The sequence below is a fragment of the Hordeum vulgare genome, chromosome 3H (genome assembly GCF_904849725.1).
Source record: "Hordeum vulgare subsp. vulgare chromosome 3H, MorexV3_pseudomolecules_assembly, whole genome shotgun sequence".
Lineage (NCBI taxonomy): Eukaryota > Viridiplantae > Streptophyta > Magnoliopsida > Poales > Poaceae > Hordeum > Hordeum vulgare.
Window position 1 is genome coordinate 375,480,536 of NC_058520.1, and position 6,897 is coordinate 375,487,432.

Sequence of the window (6,897 nt, forward strand, 5' to 3'; positions counted from 1 at the left end):
TCGCCATGGACATGCTCGACGTAAATGAGGCGGTTTGCGCCAGATATTTCACCATGATGCTCGAAGGATCGGCACGCACTTGGTTGAAAAACTTACCTCCCAATTCTATCCAGTCCTGGGCCAAGCTGAAGGAGCGTTTCATCAAAAACTTCCGGGGAACCTGTAAACGACCAATGACGATCGTCGACTTACAAGACTGCGTACAACGCCCGGATGAGTCGGCGCACCATTGGTCACGGCGGGTCGCAGAAATTATCCATTCATCAGATGGCATCACGGCGGCACAAGCTGTGCTTATCCTCGAGCACAACTGCCACTATGAACCGCTGGTCCAGAAATTGGGGCGACTCAAACGGAAAGTTCAGGACATGGGCGAACTGATGGACACCCTCACTAGGTATGCCGAGGCCGATGATACCAAGGATCCCGGCGAGGATGGTAAGGGTAACTCACCCAAAAAGGGCGATTCTACCAAAAACCACACCCATTTCCAAGGCCGCAACCGTCACAACCAGGGGACCAACGGCAAGCGCAGGCCACAGGAGGAGCCCTCGGATTTGGTTGCCAACACCAATGCCAATGACGGCAAAAAGAAGAATCGAGGTTTCAGTGGGAAAAGGCCGCGTAATTATGAAGAGCTACTCAAAGGCCCTTGCCCGCACCACGCCACGGCCGACGGCCCGGCGGGCCACTCTTGGCAGAACTGTTTCGTGATGCGAGAATTTCGGGCTGAGGCAATCAAGAAGAGCCAAAACGAAGATCCGAACCGTCGCCAGGACCAACTCGCCGCGCCCAACCAAAGGCAGAACCCCTTCGGCGGTTTTCCCGAACAGGAGGCTCAGGGAGGCCCGCAACCAGGCGGCGACCAGTACCCGGTGCACCACCAGCGGCGGTACAACCCGCCGGGAGTTTTCCAGCAGCCACCCCCACAGGGGGCTCCACAGGACCAGGATGACAACGGGGGCTTCCGCAACAATCCCAAACAGCTAAGTAATGGGCAGTACCACGTTTTCACCACTAATGCTTGCAGGCGCGATAAAAAGGTAAATCACCGGGCGTACAGCGTAACTGAGCCGGCGATTCCCAAATATCTCCACTGGTCCGAGGAGACCATAACATGGAGTAGAGAGGATCACCCGCCAAGAATAGATAACCCGGGCGACCTGGCATTAGTCGTGGCTCCCCAAGTGGGGGGTTACACCTTGTCAAAGGTATTAATGGATGGTGGAAGCAGCATTAATATCCTATACTTCGACACCTTTCGGAGGATGAATCTATCGGAAAAAGACTTGATGCCTTCAACCACGGTTTTCCACGGCATTGTCCCGGGCAAGTCGGCTTATCCCATAGGCCGGGTCAGGCTCTCAGTAGCGTTTGGAACTGCGCAGAATTACAGGTCGGAGTCCCTAATCTTTGAGGTGGTCAAACTGAAAAGCCCGTACCACGCGCTGTTCGGACGACCGGCTTACGCCCGCTTCATGGCCCGCCCGTGCTACGTCTACCTCAAACTAAAAATGCCAGGTCCCAAAGGACCCATCACGATTGATGGAGATATAAGAATCGCAAAGGAGTGCGAGGAAGGGGACACGGCTTCTGCGGAGGTCGCCTGTGCGGCGGAAGAGCTCAAACATCATCGGGCCAATGTTGACCCGGCAGACATGTCACCACTCAAGAAGCCGACTACAGATTCTGAGTCGCCCCTAAAATTCAAACTGACGAATGATACTAAGACAATCGATTTCGTTCCTGGCGATCCATCCAAGCAGTTCACCATTGGGACGGGTCTGGATCCCAAATAGGAAAGCGCGCTCATCGAATTCATCCGTGAGAATCGGGACATCTTCACATGGAAGCCCTCTGACATGCCGGGTGTACCGTGAGAATTCGCTGAGCACCATCTTAAAATATTGACCCAAAATGCAAACCGGTCTAGCAGGACCTTCGCAGATTTAATGAGGAGCGACGGAAGGCGATTGGAGAAGAAGTCGCCCGTCTTTTAGCCGCCGGGTTCATCGTGGAAGTCTTTCACCCCAAATGGGTGGCTAACCCGGTGTTAGTACTCAAGAAGAATGGCACTTTCCGTATGTGTATTGACTATACGGACCTCAACAGAGCTTGTCCCAAAGATCCTTTCGCTCTTCCCCGCATCGACCAAATCATTGACTCGGTGGCGGGATGCGAACGATTGTGCTTTTTGGACACCTATTCAGGTTATCATCAGATCAAAATGGCCGTGGAAGATCAGGAGAAGACGGCCTTCATAACCCCCTTCGGGGCCTTTTGCTATGTGTCCATGCCATTCGGGCTCAAGAGCGCAGGGGCGACTTATCAACGCTGCATCCAGAATTGTCTTCATAACCAAATTGGCCGCAACGTCCATGCTTATGTTGACGACATTGTGATCAAGACCCGCCGGGGGGAGACACTTTTGGAAGACCTTAAGGAAACCTTTGATAATTTACGGGTATATCAGATGAAGCTAAATCCTACCAAGTGCGTTTTTGGCGTACCTGCGGGAAAACTATTGGGTTTCTTGGTATCAGAGCGCGGCATCGAGGCTAACCCGGACAAAATTGAAGCGGTTACCTCCCTCGGGAAGCCGACGAATGTTAATCAAGTTCAGCGACTGGCGGTTCGCATTGCGGCTCTAAGTCGTTTCGTGAGCCGCCTTGGGGAAAAGGCGATTCCTCTTTATCAATTGTTGAGAAAATCCGACCGATTCGTATGGACAGAGGAGGCAGACGAGGCGCTTCAGGCCTTGAAGCATCAATTGATTAACCCGCCGGTCCTGGCAGCCCCAACCGAAAAGGAGCCTATGCTCCTGTATATCGCGGCAAATTCCAAGGCGGTGAGCGTGGCTGTGGTCGTCGAAAGAAAGGAGGAAGGAAAGGAATACCCGGTGCAACGCCCGGTATACTTTATCAGTGAGGTGTTAACTCTTTCCAAACAACGATACCCACATTGGCAGAAACTGGTCTATGGGGTGTTCATGGCAAATCGAAAGCTTAAACATTATTTCCAGGAGCACCCGATCACTGTGGTCAGTTCCGCCCCCCTCGGTGACGTCATCCAAAATCGGGAGGCAACAGGGCGAATCGCCAAATGGGCAATAGAGCTTGGGTCTCATCACATACAATATACCCCCCGCACGGCCATTAAGTCCCAGGCACTAGTTGATTTCGTTAACGATTGGACAGAACTTCAGGCTCCGGAAGATCGGCCTGACCTTACCTATTGGACTATTTACTTTGATGGATCCAGGCAGTTGGAGGGCTCAGGGGCTGGTGTGGTGTTGATATCCCCACAAGGAGATAAGTTCTGCTATGTTCTCCGACTCATGTTTCCCTGCACAAATAATGCGGCGGAATATGAAGCTCTGCTTCACGGTTTGCGACTGGCAAAAGAGATGAACCTAACCCGAGTCGGATGCTTTGGGGATTCAGATTTGGTGGCGCAACAGGTTTCGGGTACCTGGGACTCTCGGGATCCTATGATGGCGGCTTACAGGCGAGCTGTATCTGATGTGGCGGGCTATTTTCATGGGTACCAGGTTGATCATGTTGATCGGCGACTCAACAAAGCAGCTGATGCCCTCTCGCGACTCGGCTCACAGAGAAAACCGGTCCCCCCTAATGTTTTTTTGGATATCTTGCATAAACCGTCTGTGACTATACCCACGAAGGAGGAATTGGCGATACCGGATCCCGAGTCTCAGCTTGTGGCGGCTCTCCATGTCACTCCGGATTGGGCTCTTCCTTATCTGGCTTATCTCACTCGTGGCGAGTTACCCACCGACGAAGTTTTGGCTCGCCAGATCGTTCGACGTAGCAAATCCCTGGTCATCATTAATGGCGAGTTATATAAACGAAGTGCTTCAGGGGTCTTTCAGCGGTGTGTTTCTTCTGAGGAAGGATGCGTAATCCTAAATGACATTCATTCTGGAGACTGCGGGCATCACGCCGGGTCACGTTCTTTGGTATCAAAAGCTTTTCGACATGGTTTCTTCTGGTTGACGGCTCATGCAGATGCAGAAGATATAGTACGGCGGTGCGAGGGGTGCCAACGATATGGGAGACAGGCTCATGTGCCGGCTCAGAATTGAGGATGATTCCCATTACTTGGCCTTTCGCGGTCTGGGGGCTGGACATGGTCGGTCCCTTTAAAATGTCCTCTAACAAGAAAACTCACTTATTGGTGGCAGTTGATAAGTTCACTAAATGGGTTGAGGCGGAACCTGTTGGAGCTTGCGATGCGGAGACCGCGGTCAAATTTCTGAAAAAGCTAATTTTCCGTTTTGGATATCCGCACAGTATTATCACGGACAATGGTACTAACTTGTCCCAAGGAGGGATGCTGGATTTTTGTCGTCGAGAGCATATCCGGCTTGATGTTTTTGCAGTTGCTCACCCGCAGTCCAACGGGCAGGCAGAGCGGGCGAATCAAGAAGTCTTGCGAGGGATTAAACCTCGGCTCATGGTTCCCCTGGAAAGGACTCCAGGGTGTTGGGTTGAGGAATTACCTTCGGTATTGTGGAGCATCCGGACCACCCTGAATCGATCCACGGGGTTCACTCCTTTCTTTTTGGTCTATGGAGTAGAAGTTGTCCTTCCTACTGACATAAGACATGATTCTCTTAGAGTCGCCGCATATGTGGAGCAAGATAATGAGTTGGCGCGTCAGGATTCCTTGGATGCCTTAGAAGAGGCGCTTGACCTGGCTACGGCTCGTTCGGCTATCTATCAGCAAGATCTGCGGCGTTATCATAGTCGCCGGGTTAAGAGTCGGACTTTTCAGGAGGGCGACTTGGTACTTCGTCTGATACAAGATCGGGCAGGCATGCACAAGCTATCACCCCCTTGGGAAGGGCCGTTCATCGTCAGCAAGAACCTCCGCAATGGCTCTTATTATTTGATGGATCTTCGGCCTAACCGACCGACTACAGAGGCTGAGTCAACTCGCCCGTGGAATATTGCTCATTTGCGGCCTTACTACACTTGAGCTCTTAAAGCTCCACACTTTGTAAGTTTTTCAGTTTCATTACGAAGTAATAAAATACTCTCTGACTTGGGGGCTTCTTCATTAAAAAATGCAATTTGTGTCATCCTGTTACGACCTTATGAGCCGACAGAACCTGCATTTAGGGTGGGTGCACGAGCTTTCTGACTCGCCTCCCCCTGTCGCGACCGTATGAGCCGAAGAAACCTGCATTTAGGGTGGGTGCACGAACTTTCTGACTCGCCTCCCCCTGTCGCGACCGTATGAGCCGACGAAACCTGCATTTAGGGTGGGTGCACGAGCTTTCTGACTAGCCTCCCCCTGTCGCGACCGTATGAGCCGACGAAACCTGCATTTAGGGTGGGTGCACGAGCTTTCTGACTCGCCTCCCCGTGTCGCGACCGTATGAGCCGACGAAACCTGCATTTAGGGTGGGTGCACGAGCTTTTTGACTCGCCTCCCCCTGTCGCGACCGTATGAGCCGACGAAAACTGCATTTAGGGTGGGTGCACGAGCTTTCTGACTCGCCTCCCCCTGTCGCGACCGTATGAGCCGACGAAACCTGCATTTAGGGTGGGTGCACGAGCTTTTTGACTCGCCTCCACCTGTCGCGACCGTATGAGCCGACGAAACCTGCATTTAGGGTGGGTGCACGAGCTTTTTGACTCGCCTCCCCGTGTCGCGACCGTATGAGCCGACGAAACCTGCATTTAGGGTGGGTGCACGAGCTTTTTGACTCGCCTCCCCGTGTCGCGACCGTATGAGCCGACGAAACCTGCATTTAGGGTGGGTGCACGAGCTTTTTGACTCGCCTCCCCCTGTCGCGACCGTATGAGCCGACGAAACCTGCATTTAGGGTGGGTGCACGAGCTTTTTGACTCGCCTCCCCCTGTCGCGACCGTATGAGCCGACAAAATTACTCTTATTATGATTTGATCTTGAAGGTTTTTACCCTTTCTGCATATCTGTTGAAATTATTCGTAGTTCATGTGTTTTCACAGATGATGTGTTCAAAGTTTTAAGGCAGGAGGGTGCTAAGATTTGTTTCATCCTTGGCGGATTAAGCATTGTAGAAGAATCTTATAAAGGCGGACCAAATATTTCAAATCGCCTCAAAAAGCGATATAAGGGTTTTTCTTGCAGAAGATATCATCAAAGAATAGTACTGACTATTACATGGCTCGCGGGCCAAATTCAGGAAAGTCTACTTCGCTAAATCCTGGCATGAGCTCTGACCAACTTCGATTTGTAAATCGCCCAAGACCCAATTGCACCTGGCCAAAGCAGCAAAGTCGTCTTCGTCGGTCAAAATTGATGCCAAGTCTGCCTCCCAGTCGAAAGGATTCTTGGGTCGCCGAGGAATTAGGTTGGTCACCACGAAGGTTGGTGGGCTGACTTTCTTATTCTTACTGTCATAAGCCGCCTGATACTTCGTTAAATCAAGACTTGCGGCGAGTCGAGTTGCAGCCAACCGAGAATCCTTGACAACTTTCTGGTAATCCTCTTCAACGAACTCCGATCCATCATCTTTAAGCTGAGGGAAGCCAGCGGCTACTTCTTCCAAATTGATCTCCGGGGCATACGCTAAGCAGTGACTCAGGGCAGTCAGGACACCTTTCCGGGCGGCTGACCGAGTTAACTCGCCAATCTGGGGAGGAAGCATGGACAGACATCCAAGTACCTTCTTGATGGAAGTAATAGGCTCTTTGGCACCCATACAGCTTTGACGGTCAACACACTGCCTGTGTACAGTTGCTCTGTCAGCGTATAAATCGCCTTCAGCATCAACACACGGTCTTCTTGCAGGTTGGCGATTCTTGGACCTGGAATTTGATAATTAGTAATTTAACATCAGAAATTTGACCAAAAGGAGGGGATAAGGTTGGAGATTTAGGTAAGACT